Consider the following 14,173-nt stretch of genomic DNA (forward strand, 5'->3'; position numbering starts at 1 on the left):
GTTTACCGTGCGAAATCAGGAATGTGATAATTTAATAGTTTGGCGTGCAGCGATACTAATATGTTTATTTGTTTATTTATATTTATAAAATAGAAAAGGGTTTGAACTTTTATTAAGGAAGGGGATTTTTTATTAATAAAAAAACATTTTTACTTTTATTTTTACATTAACTAGAAGTCCCCCTGGGACTTATGCTGGGACGTATGCACAGCACTGATCTATATACACAGCAAAGACCTATCAGATCAGATGTATTGCCAAGCCGGGATCAGCGTCATTGGGACGCTGAGTCCCGGCCTGGCCAGAAGCACGGATCTCCCCAATGCGATGCATCGCAGGGGGAGATCCGCCCCACTAGACACCAGGGATGTGCGAGCAAAGCCTCTAAATGCAGCTGTCAGGTTTGACAGCTGCATTTAGAGGCTTAATTAGCCGGCGCAGCTACGGACCTGCTCAGAGCGGGGTCCCGGCAGGACCGCTCACTGAACTCCCCCCGTGCACCATGACCTACCAGGTACGTCATGGGTCGCTAAGGGGTTAATTTTCAGCTGTTATTGTTGCAGTAATAGCTTCAAAGAGGCCTAGTGTTCCCCATGCCCTGAGACTGTTACTCTCCCTGTGCCTTACTTCTCCTTTTCTTACCTTCTCTTTTGCAGCATCATTAAGGCTCTTAGAATTTTATTGTAAAAGTATAGATAGTGAATTCACAAAAATAAATAAATATAGGCATATCTGAAAAGTTAAAGGAGTCTAGCCAAGTTCTTTTATTTTATTTTATGGTTCTTGATTGCCCTACCAGTCTGATGGACTGGCCACTCAGCCAATCAGTGACTAGTGTGGCATTCCGGCGCCCTGGTCACTGATTGGCTGAGCAGCCAGTCAATCAACTGGGTCGTGGCTGCATCTCTTGAAATCCGCCGAGCCCGCAGAGGTCCTGGGGCATCAATCGTTTAAAGGGGAACTCCAGGTAGAGGTTTAAAAGAATGAAACTTCTGCACAAGCATAATGCATTACTTACATATCTAATCTAGTTTTGAAAAACTACTAAAAATCCATTTGTTGTGGGGGGGTTTTGTTCTGTTCTGTATTCTGGTTGAGCAGTTGTACACAGTACTACAGGTTCAAGAATGCAATGCTTTCCCTCAGCTGTTCATCACAGTCCCCCACCCTGCACATTCCCCACCCAAATCTATTGCAGAACATCTAGGCTCTGGTTCACACATTGCAATTTCATTGTGTTACTGAATTATTTGCATTACTTCATCATTTCATTGTTGTCCCACCCACAAGCACGCTGTATTCTCTACCTGTAACACCACACAGCAGGCTGTATTCGTAACGCTGCTATTGGAATAAAGTAAAGAACTTTTTTTTTTTCTCTTTACATTTCCACGCACATATTATGATCAAGCATCTCTTATCTTTGAAGTTGAGCCCCACAATAAGGCACTGATCCTCTCTGCCGTTTAGCATAATTTTACTACGTCATTTTTGTGAAACACGCTGCAGTACTGCAATGACACTCCAACATGTGTGAACACAGCCTGATTTTACTGCACACTTCTGCACAATCAGAGAAATCCGTGCAGCAGCTGCTTCTGGCTGGTCAGAGATGGTGGATTAGGGGAACCAGCCAAGCCTCCTGGGACATCACACTCTGCCCCCTCTCTGCATCATCAGCCTGATCTCAGCAAACACACACAATGTGAGACAGAGGCATGAAAGATTTGTCTCCTAAGGGGGGAGAGCAGAAGGAGCAGAAGACAATGTGGATTGGCACAGGGGCCATTTTTTTCACTTTCTGGATTTCTATCCGCTACCAGTGTGGCAGAACCGTACAGATACGGTAATACATTATATAGACACATCTATATATCTTTTAATGTACTTTCAATACAAAACAAGTTTTCCTATCCAGAGTTCCACTTTAAAGCTCTAAGGCACGGCAAAGTGAATATTGTAGCAACATTTTAATACACACTCTTGTTTGTTTCAGGTACTGTAGTTGTGCAACCAGAGCCTGTTCTTAATGAAGACAAAGATGATTTTAAAGGACCAGAATTCCGAAATCGAAGTAAAGTTAAACCTGATCTGTCCCTAACTAAGAAACGGCCAGGTACTTAAGTAAAATTTTTTTGTGGACAATTGAGAAGGGTTAGTCACTGCTCATACTAATGTTGATAATACATGGGGGCCCTGATTTATTAGTGTTTGTAAGTAGAAAACCTTGTAAACTGCTCATAGCAATCAGTCATAGCTTGGCCTTTATTTTATCAGACATTAAGAAATGAAAGATGTAACTGGTTGCTATAGATAGTTAACCTTATTTTTACACACTTTGACATATCTGGCCCAGATATGTTTGTTAGCAGCATATGTGCATCAATTGGCTTGGTATTCTAGTATTATAGTAAAATTGCTCAGTGTACAGTATTAGTTAATGTACTTACATTAGTTACTGACAGCAGCTCCCTGTGTACCTCAGAGCTAAAATCAGACTGCCCTCCTCCAGACTGTGCTGCTCTGCACAGATGGCTGACATGGAGCAGAATGTGACTATGCATGGTCACAGGGCAGCCAGCCTGGAGGAGGGGAGTGTGTTTTTAGTTCTATGAGGTACACAGGGAACTGCTGTCAGTAAGTGATGTATGAGTACAGTTACTAATACTATACCCTGAACAATTTTCTATAAAGTGGCCAATTTCTTTAATAAAGCGGTACAGTGCTCAGCTGAGTGCTGCTGCTTCTGTCATCATGAAAAACACTTAAGCCCTTTTTATATGGGCCAAGTAGGTCCCTATGAGTGCTGATCTGGTTGGTGCTGCACAGTGGGGTGATTATACTTTATACTGAAATTTCATTTATATACTGCTCTGATAGAAGGAAAGCTGAGCTGTCATTTATTGCTATGGGCGGTAAAAAGAAACCTGCTATAAGACCTACTAGCTCCTTGTGCTTGCAAGCATGAATTTAATAATTGTATAGTTAAATAGATGTCATTGGGACTTTTAGGCTATGTTCACACTACGTAAAACTACGGCTCTAGTTCTCGCCGCAGAACTACGGCCGTAGTTTTGCGGAGTGGGACATAGCTTTATTTTTAATGGGATCCCGGCCGGAGCGTACGCACATCGTATGCGCTCTGGCCGGGATCCCGTGCAGTGCCGGAAAAAACTGAAGTCCGTTTTCTGCGGCCGTAATTCAGTGAATTCCAGCCGCAGAAAGACCTGTCAGTTCACTGTGTGCTATGGGAAGCTCTGATGCAGGCGCACGCTGATGCGCCCGCATCTGAGCTCCGTGGCCGGAAAGATCACCCGACCGGTACTTAAGTACCGGCCGGGATTATCCGGGCTAAGACCGGCCGTTCCGTGACCTGGCCGAGGTCACGGAACGGCCAGTTGTTCACATAGTGTGAACATAGCCTTAAACTGTTTCCTCCTTCCCTTTTTTTTTCCTTGTAGAAGAAGGACTCCATGGGATTGTAACGTGCACAGCTTGTGGACAACAAGTCAATCACTTTCAGAAAGACTCCATTTACAGGCATCCTGCTCTCAAAGTCCTCATTTGTAAGGTACACATGCTTTTTCATCCAAAGACCATCAAAATGAAGGGACTGCTGTGCTTGTTTTAATATTAGAAGTGTTCCCTGTTGGTCTGTCCCTGGTACTCAGTACCCCATCACCTTTGCTTTTTAAATAAAATAAAAAAAAGTTTTAGCTGACAGTGTTTGATTATAAGGCTGGGTTTACACTTCATTATAGAATAGATCGCAGAACCAGTGGACACGAATAGCTTATTCCTTCGGTCCTTGTACTGTACATGTCCTTGTACAGTATTTTACATGAGTGAATAGGACAAAAAAGGTTTTGTAAAATAAATTTCCTGTGACTTCTTCAAACATACTTGGAATATCCAGTAAACCCAGTGGTAACAATATATGGGGTAGTAAGGAAGAAGTTTGATATTATTTGAAAAAGGTAGGGTGGAAAAAGGGCGAGTCTTAGACCATATTTTGTTAAAATGGTACCATCAATTTTCACTGTCACATTAAGGGTTTTAATGAAATCTTGTTCACTATTCTAAATCACCCAAATGCCAGCATACAACAGAGCCAAGAACTATACCTATTCCTTCATAAAATAAAAAAATCAGAGCTTTCTGTACTGAACCATGTCTGACTTTTTTTGTCCCTCCCCCTTTTTTTCTCTTTTTCTCTTTTTTACCTCAGAGTTGCTATAAATATTATATGAGTGATGACATCAATCGTGATGCTGATGGAATGGATGAACAATGTCGGTGAGTTGCAGCCTTGATTATTGTTTAAGGCTATGTTCACACGCTGTAAAAGAAAAAAAAATATGGCTGTAATTTTGAGGTAAAATACAGCTGCAGCTTTATACAAGCTCTAATGGTTACGTAGGTCTAGGTAATTAACATACACATTAATTACACAGCTTTTGCAAAATACGGCCATTTTTTCTTCCGTTTACACAGTTTTATTTTCATTCAAAATTAGGGTTGTATTTAACTTTTATTTATGGTGTGTGAACCTAGCCTAAAGAAGCAGTGAATGATTCCACCCCCCCTTTTATATAGAGCAGCATAGGCTATCATTGGAGAATAATGTAGAGCCTCTTGTTTGTGCTTTAAAATTTTTAAGAACTAGCCATCAGATAAGAGATATATTTGTTTTATCTCCCTATCGGCTATCCGCCCATTTGTACAGTGCTGAGCGTGATATAGAACCTTTTCTTTAAATAAGTTAATTGTGGTAGAAACAAAGTTGTAGCAATTAATGACAAATTAGACTTTTTCAGTGTTGGTTTCTGTTATGACTGCAAAGTATAATCTATGTATATCTGTATTTTTTTTATATTTAGTTGGTGTGCTGAAGGAGGAAATCTGATCTGCTGTGATTTTTGCCACAATGCCTTCTGCAAAAAATGCATCCTCCGAAATCTTGGTCGAAGAGAATTGTCTCTTATTATGGATGAAGAGAGCAAATGGCATTGTTACATTTGCCAGCCTGAACCTCTGTTGGACTTGGTAGCTGCATGTGACAGTGTGTTTGAAAACCTGGAACAGTTGTTACAGCAGAATAAGAAGAAAATGAAAGTAGAAAATGATAAGAGTAAGCTTTATGACCAAACTCTGAAAACTCTAAGTTGTAACGGACAGGACAAACAAATGGATAATCCACATTCTTGTGCAATAACATATTCTTTCAAAGCATTGATGGTTCCAAAAGAAATTTAAAAAAGACTAAAAGAATAATTGAGACAACAACAAATTTAAACTCTAGTTTTGTAAACTTCCTTAAGCAAGAGTCTGAAAATGTAGATGCCAACCGCAGTGCTAGAATTCGCCAGTTAAAGGCATTTAAATCCGTTTTAGGGGACCTTAAAAAAGCACATCAAGCGTTGGAAGAAAGTTTGACCAAAGAGATGACTTCTGATTTGGGTAAAACTCCAAAGAAGAACAAAGATGTTAGTGAGAATAGGCAGCCAAAAGACAAACAGAATGATAAAACTAGTGAGTCTCGGAAAGATTCTAGCCTGCACGAAAATGAGAAAGTTAAAAATTGCAGCAATCTAAAGCATGTGAAATCTGAAACAATAAAAGAGTGGAAAAAGAGGTTAATCAGGTCACACTCGAAATGGAGGGCAAGTTGATATTTCAGATGAAAGTGTTGAGCAAAAGGAGGGTAATGGTGATGTTTTGGTTTTTGCTGAGGTCCCAGAAGATGCTTACATGGAGACAGAAGGTGGTGATGATCAGTTGGATGAAACTACAGTTCAAAAGAAAAGCGAGAATTGTGCAGTTGACAAGGTGTTGGATGTCAGTGAACATCTGCAAGAGGATTCTCATGTTGAAGGCGAGTCTGATTTTGAAGACAAAGAAAAATCTGAGAAAAATAGAGACAAGTTGAAAAAGTCGACTGAAAAGCCAAAGCGTAGCATAAGTGACAGCAAAAAAAGAAATACAGATAAAAGCAAGAAAGAGCAGCAGTCTAGTGCAGAGTCTGAAAATGATGCTGACAAGACTGCTTCTAATAGCACATCCTCCAGACTAGCAAGGTCTCGTTCCCCTCTGAAGAAATCAAAAAAAGGATCAGTCGTTTGAGCCCCATGCTGCTGAAGCACTTGACATGGACATTGTTTCAGTACCTTCTTCAGTGCCAGAAGATATATTTGACAGTCTGGATGCCTCACTTGAAGCCCAAAATGCTTTGAATGATTCTGGCTTAAAAACACCAACTAAGAAAGGGGGTAAGGAACCAAAGTCAGCTGTTAAAAAAGAGCTCATTCTGAAACTGACTCCTGTTTCTCTTTCGAAGTCTTCCATCTAAGAAAAGGGAGTCGGGTGACTCACAAAAGTTGAGGCTTCTGAGATGGATCTGATGCTGAAAAAGCAATGAGCCCCAGTTATGTTTCTGGTAATGAGCACTCATCTGAGAATGATTCCAAGTTAAGAAAGTCTCCTCGTGTGAAAACCACACCTAGGAGACGCAAGGCTGACACAGTGACCTCATCCAATACAGAAGAGGAAAGTAATGACACAGACAAGGAGAAAAAAAGAAAAAACAGCCTTCTAAAAAAAGTGAGACAAAACATGCATCTTCAGCCTCTGAGAAGAGTTCAAAAAGAAAACCCACTAAAGAAAAAATTAGATTCTAACAGCCATGAAAGTGGGTCGGATTCTGAGGAGGTACCTGAAGTTCTTAAGAAAGCTGCTTTGATGAGCAACTCCTCCTCTGAACATGAGAGCTGCAGCGAAGTCAAGAAATCTGGAAAAAAGTAAAAGAGAGTCTAAAACATGATGGAAACGCAAAAGAAAGAGTTCAAGTTCTGGTCCAGAAGCTGTTAAGGTGACCAGAAACTCGACTGCAAAAAAACGGCGATCAAACCACTCAGACTCCTCAAACTATGACTCTGAACTAGAAAAGAAAATGAAAAAAAGCAGGAAACCTCAAGGCTGCTAAGAAGGGCAAAAAGAAAACCGTAAAGAGTGAGGAAGAGCGAGGACCATCTACAGAGGAAACTGAAAGCAAGAAACCCAAAGAGTAAAAGTAGGCGCACGGCATTAAAGAAAAAACTTCTACTTCATCTTCTGACTTGTCTGAAGACAGTCACAATAATAAAGTCACAATTCTGATGATGGCAGCGAAGATGAGCAGAAGATTAAGCCAATAGTGGAAAATGAAGTCATATCAGCAGTTGGATTCGCTCAGTCTTCAGGTATGCATTTGAGTGTGTAATGTTTACAGAATTCCTCAGAAACGCTTATTTTTCTTAATGCTTTACCTTTCCTCTCTCTCTTTTTTGTTACTAGTTATTGGTCAGGCATTGCTTCTTATTGGTTTCCTTTTGCTCCATATTGGAGCCATATTAACAAGGGTAGTTACAAACTACCATTATTAGGAATTTCTGCACTTCTGTTACCATAGTCCAAACAGAAAATATCACTATCAGTTTTCCAGATTAGGTTAATGTATGCTGCTTTTTTCCGTAATTAGCATGTATATAGAATGGGGTTGATCCACTGTAAAGAGATTAGGTTAACCGTGTTTGGAAGTCCATAGCAGTGGCATCAGACCCACAGGCTGCCTGCAGATACATTACCGGTTCTTACTCTGGCTTGCTGCACGGGCTCCCCGCTTAGACATCAGTAGCTGTGGTGGGCAATGCACTGATTGGCTGAGCGGACATCAGGATACTGGGAATACCCTGAAGAAGGCCGGAGCGTAGACTGGTAATGCATTCACCCAGGCCACCGCAGTTAAGGGGGTTGGCATTTACTACTAGGAGTGGGATGACAATTCCGCTGTGAGTATGTAATCCAAATTGGAATGACATTAAGGGATTAGCAGCGGATTCGCTGCAAATTCTCAGTGTGAAATCCACTGCGTATTCGTTATGCATGAAGTCACCCTTATAATTCTTACGATTGGAATTAATTTTCAAAAGTATGTTCTGAAGGATTTCTGTTTTCTTGCTCTTTTTTCATGGGGACACATGCACATTGGATATAGGCTGGTGTCCTAGGAGGTGACACTAAGCTAGCTCCTCCTATCAGCCTATATTACCCTATGTGAGCTCATGCACACTGAGCAAAAGACGAGGAACTTCTGCTTGAAGATTTCTGCTTGAAATTCCTCCTCTATTCTTCTCTGAGTAGGAATAGGAGCTGAATTTGAGTGGAATGCAAGCAGAATTCAAGCAGAATTTTTAGCAAGAATTCAAGCCCCATTGACATCTATAGGATTCCTCTAGCAGAGTCTGCCAAAAGAAGTAACCTGTTACTACTTTGGGCCGGAAAGCAGATCTGTGGCAGAAAGTTCTGCAGTGTGAACAACAGAGCGGAAATCCCATTGAACACAATGAGACATTGCCATGTTCATATCTTTTAGGGGAGGAATTTCAAGCAGAATTTAAGAGCAGATTCCTCTTTAATTCCTCGTCTTTTGCTCAGTGTGCATGAGCCCCAAGGCAGTAAGCGGTAAGTAAGAGTTGTAGCTTCGAGTGTCCATAGGAGGCAAGCACTCCTGTAGATTTTTTGCTGCTTCTTTTGTTTCAGTTTGTTTCCATTCTCACCTTTTGGGCTCGATGCTCACTAAGCACGAAGAATTGAAGAGTATCTGCTCTTAACCCTTAGACGACCCAGGGCGTATAGTTACGCCATGGAAGTCTGTCCCCAGGCGACCTAGGGCGTAACTATAGCGTCCTGGGTGCTTCTCCAGCTATGAAGCGCGCATCCGGAGCGGAGCGCGCTTCATAGGAGGTGGGGGCTGGCTGCAATCAGCAGTAGGCACGTCACCGTTCATGACACGCTGCAGCGATCGCTGCTGACCGCGTGTCATTAACTCCTTAAAGTCCCCCTGTCACTTACTGACCGTTGAAACGGACCGCCGGAGGTCTCTTACCTGCCTCCGTGCGGTCCGATCGGCGATCTGCTACACTGAGCCTGCACAGGCAGGCTCAATGAGCAGACTGCCGATAACACTGATCAATGCTATGCCTATGGCATGGCAATCATCAGTGTAGAAATCAAAGTACTGTATGTAAAGTCCCCCAAAGGGACTTCAAAGTGTGTAAAAAAAAAAAAAAAAAAGTTAAAAAACACTATTACACCTACCCCAAAGCCCCTCCCCCAATAAAAATTGAAACCACCCCCCTATCCCATTATATAAATAAAACATAAAAATACATAAATAAACATATAATATACCGTAGCGTGCGTAATTGTCCGATCTATTAAAATATAATAAGCGTCATTGTGAACGGCGTAGACGAAAAGAGGGAAAAAAAGTGCGCGGATTACCGATTTGATGTTACTATATATATAATATAATATAATTATATATATATATTATATATATATATATATAATATATATATATATTTAATAAAAAGTGATCAAAACGTCCGATCTTCACAAATATGGTATTAATAAAGACTAGAGATCATGGCGGAAAAAATGACACCCCATACAGCTCCGTAGGTAAAAAAATAAAACAGTTATAAGCGTCACAATAGGCCCATTGTATTAATAATTAATTGCAAAAAAAAGATTTCATTAAAAAAAAATATGTAACAGAGAATCTGTGTAAACCTGCATATGGTTATTTTCGGACTGACCTATAGAATAACGGTATCATGTCGCTTTTACCATATAGTGCATTACGTAAACACAGGAATCCTCCAAACGTTACCATTTTGCATTCTTTTTTACTATTTCACCTATTTATATCTTCATAAATAATATATTTGGGATTCCGTCATACATGTTATGGTAGAATGAAAGACTCCATTACAAAGTACAACTATTCCTGTAAAAAACAAGCTCTTACATGACCTGTAGATAAAAAACTGAAAGTGCTAGAGCTCTTAGAAGGGGAGGAGGGAAAAACTAAAACACTAAGATCAAAATTTGCACGGTCCACTGGGTCATTTTGGGCCTGGTCCTCAAAGGTTTAACCCTTAGGGGACACAGCCAGTTTTCATTTTTGCGTTTTCGTTTTTCCCTCCTCGTGTATATAAGGCCATAGCGCCTGCATTTTTCCACCTAGAGACCCAAATGAGCCCTTATTTTTTGTGCAACTAATTGTACTTTGCTATGGCAGATGTAATTTTTGCCTAAAATGTGCCGGGAAACCAGAAAAAAACTATATGTGTGGTGAAATTGAAAAAAAAATTTTTTTTTTTTTATTTGGGGGGGGTTGTTTTTACTATGTTCGCCCTGGGGTAAAACTGACTCGTTATATATGTTCCTTAAGTTGTTACGATTACAACGATATGTAACATGTATAACTTTTATTTGATTTGATGGCTTGTAAAAAATTAAAACCTTTTAAAGAAAATATATGTTCCCTAAAATCGCTCCATTCCCAGGCTTATAGCGCTTTTATCCTTTGGTCTATGGGTCTGTGTGAGGTGTCATTTTTGCGCCATGATGTGATCTTTCGATCGGTACCTTGTTTGCGCATATATGACTTTTTGATCGCTTTTTATTACAATTATTCTGGATTTGATGCGATCAAAATGCGCAATTTTGCACTTTGGGATTTTTTGTGCTGACGCCGTTACCGTGTGAGATCAGGATGTGATTAATTAATAGTTCGGGCGATTACGCACAGGCGGCGATAGCAAACATGTTTGTTTATTAATTAATTTATTTATTTTTATTTATAAAATGGGGAAAGGGGGGTGATTCAGACTTTTATTAGGGGAGGGGGCTTTGTGTTATTAAAAATACTTTTTTCTTTACTTTACACATATACTAGAAGCCCCCCTGGGGGACTTCTAGTATATGCACTCTGATCTCTCATAGAGATCCATGCAGTATAGTTATACTGCATGAATCCATGAGATCGGTGTTCTATTACTTTTGGCTGCTGCAGCCAAAGCAATAGAATGCCGAGCCGGGATCAGCGCCATTACGGAGCAGACCCCGGCCCGGGATGGATGCGGGGATCGCCCCCCCGCAATCAGCGCCGCAGGGGGGCGATCCCCCCACTAGACCACCAGGGATGCATATCAGCAAGTATTTAGAAGCAGCTGTCAACTTTGACAGATGCTTCTAAGTACTTAATTAGCGGGCACGGCGATCGGACCGTGCCCGCTAATAGCCGCGATCCCGGGCTACATGCGGCACCCGGGATCGCGGCAGTTCAGAGGGGGGGTCGCCGCGCGACCCCCCTCTGAACTCCCATAGCGGCACGAGGACGTTCAATAACGTCCTGGTGCAGCTATGGGTTAAAGAGTCACTGTCTTTTTTTTGCAGAAATCAATAGTCCAGGCAATTTTACTTTGTAATTGGGTTTATTAGCCAAATATGCCATTATCTGCATTTAAAAAGCATTTTCCCAGCCCCCCCTCCCTCCTCTTTTCCATCCCCTGCAAAAAATCAGGAAATTGTGACTTGTTGCATCAGACATACCCAGTCTGTTCTAGGGAGAGGGGAGGGGGAAGGAGGGAGTTAGCAGACAACAGAAAGCAGATAACAGAGGATTACAGAGCTGGGTGAAGGCTGTAATTAGAGCGTGAGGTATTTGTAGATTAACTCTTTGGTGTCCTTTTTTCGTCTTTTATTTAGCTCTCTCCATAGGAGAACAATGAAGAGAGGGGGGAGAGCTTCAAACTGCTTTTTCATGATAAAAATGCATTTTCGGCTAATAAACCTAATTACAAAGTTTCTTAAAATCGCCTGGACTATTGATTTCTGCAAAAAAAAATTCACGACAGTGTCACTTTAATTTCTGCTAGAAATTTCTCCCATAAAATATGTACAGAGCAGTGTCCCATTGTGTTTAATGGGATTTCCGCTCTGTTGTTCACACTGCAGAATTTTCTGCCACTGATCCGCCTCCCGCCCATAGGCCCCGTTCACACTGAGCAAGATTGTCGGAATTCAGCGGAATTCTTGCTCAGTGTCCTGCTTTGAGTAAATCCGACCTGATCACTTTTCTCTCACTGGTGTTTCCTCTCCTCTGCTTTATCCTACAAACGTGCTTACTGGCTCCAGCGGAAAAATCGGCAGAGTTTATGGGTAGTCTCAACCTTTACTGTAACTTTCCTACAACCTGCCACTCCCTGCAGTGATTGCTCCCCTTTTTCAGTGCATTTTTGCTATAGCTTAGGGCTGGGCGATAATGGCCTAAATCAATATCGCGGTTTATCGTATATGTAGCCGCGGTAATGATAAATTGAACGATGATTATGACACACCCCTTTTAAAAGCCACACCCCTTTTGAAAACCCCATTTTCCGATGATAATACAAACGTGAATTTATTCCATATAACAGCGTGCAGCGAACTTCACAAGAAATACACAATGTATTGGCGTCTCCTATGTCATTTTCAAGTGGCAGTTGAAAATGGCATAGGAGACGCCGAAACGTCGTATATTACTTGTGAAGTTCGCTGCACGTTGTTATATGGAATAAATTCATGTTTGCATTACCATCGAAGAGCTGAAGAGTATTTTTTACCAGCTGACTTGATCCAAGGTCTGGGATTCGACTGCTGGCACCCACAGTTCGTTTAGTGTGCTGCCAATATTGTTTGCTCTATCTATCTCCTGTCTGTTTGTCTATCTATCTATCCATCCAGTGTGTAGATAGAGAGAGAGATAGGAGACAGATGGATAGGACTCCTATCTATATCTCTATCTCTCTCTATCTAATATCTACCCCCAGTCACTCTGTTACATGCTGCTCTAACCCTTCCACCACCCCTTCCCCCCTCCTTCCCCGCACATACAGTGGCTGCAGGGGTCAGGAGTGGGTCGGCTCCCCATCCCCCCATCCCCCCCCCCCCCCCCCCCGGACACCACTCTCTCTCCCGCACAGGAATCCTCGTCGCCCTGTCACTCAGTATTGGTGTAGCACATATATCTGCCGGCAGCGTCCCAGGCAGAGCATTACACTTGGCTGCTTCCAGCACTGACAAAAGATAAGTCGCCGGGGATTCCTGTGCGGAACAGAGTGCGGTGCCCAGTGGAGCGAGGATGTGCCGACCTATAGCTGACCACCTGCAGCCACTGTATGTGCGGAAGAGGGGGGCAGGGCACACCGTGCAGCTTCCAGAGAAGCTAGGAGAAGTGAGTGAGCCGCCCGACAGCAGCGCTGAGCACACACTGGAGGGGGAGCTGATGCTTGGATGCAGCCCGTCACATCTCCAGCATTCCTCTTTAGCCGCCCGCAGCAGGATCTTCCGTCCCTTGCCTGGCACCAGTATATGTGCACCCTGGCTGCGATCAGGAGTTGAATCGGAGGATCAGCTTTCTGGCCCCCACCCCTCTCTCTCCCTCACCAGACTCCTCGGCGCCCCGCGCTCATGTGATTGTAGCAGGTATAAATGTGAGGGTGCAGACAGCAGAATAGTTTTACCCAGGCCAGGAGCAGGGACGTGAGACAAATTAACTGAGGAGAGCAGAACATGCGACCGGCGGGTGGGGTGGGGTGAAATACCGCAGATACTGTCCTGGCAGAGTTGAGGTCGGTTAACCGACGCCAGTGACAGTATCTGTATTTTTGCGTTATACCGCCCAGCCCTACTATAGCTCCTCTTTTGCTCCTCTTTGTCAGACTCCTGAGGAAAATCTTCTAGTGTAGCAGTGGCTGTGGCCACCTATTTTGCATGCTTTCACTGCAGCGCCAAATTCCCCTGCAGACAACCAAATCCCCTGTGTTCTGCCTGCCTAGCACCCAACCAGCTTTTTGCAACCATAATGCCTGGGGATATCCCAGATTCTACTCTGTCCTCCATGGTAGACAACATTATTGGTGCAGTATACTTTTCCTCTTCAGGTTTCTGTTCCTGACCCTAATCCCGCTGAGAACACTTTCTCCTTTCACCATCAAAAATGGTAACCCAGGGTGTCCCTTTCTCACAAGGAATTTTAGGATACCATCTTCAAAAAAAGGAAGCATCCGGACAGGCGCTTTTCTCGTGACAAGCTCCTGGATCCATGTATCCCTTTCTACTGTGCGCCATTGAAAAAATAGTTTTAAAGTGTAACTGTCATGTTTTTTTTATTGCAGAAATCAGTAGTATAAGCGATTTTAAGAAACTCTGTAATAGGTTTCATCAGCCAAAAAGGCCTCCTTCTGTACTCAAGAAGCAATCTCCCAGCCTCCCCCCCTAACTCCTTATCTGTGCATTATCAGGC

General features: G+C 42.4%; 1 pseudogene; it reads left to right on the top strand.

Moving 5' to 3' along the window:
* Positions 1-1,996: 1,996 nt before the first annotated feature.
* The window catches only part of LOC138780805 (transcriptional regulator ATRX-like), a 64,103-nt pseudogene continuing 51,926 nt past the window's right edge, over positions 1,997-14,173 (top strand).

Source organism: Dendropsophus ebraccatus, unplaced genomic scaffold, assembly GCF_027789765.1.
Source record: "Dendropsophus ebraccatus isolate aDenEbr1 unplaced genomic scaffold, aDenEbr1.pat pat_scaffold_860_ctg1, whole genome shotgun sequence".
Classification (NCBI taxonomy): Eukaryota; Metazoa; Chordata; class Amphibia; order Anura; family Hylidae; genus Dendropsophus; species Dendropsophus ebraccatus.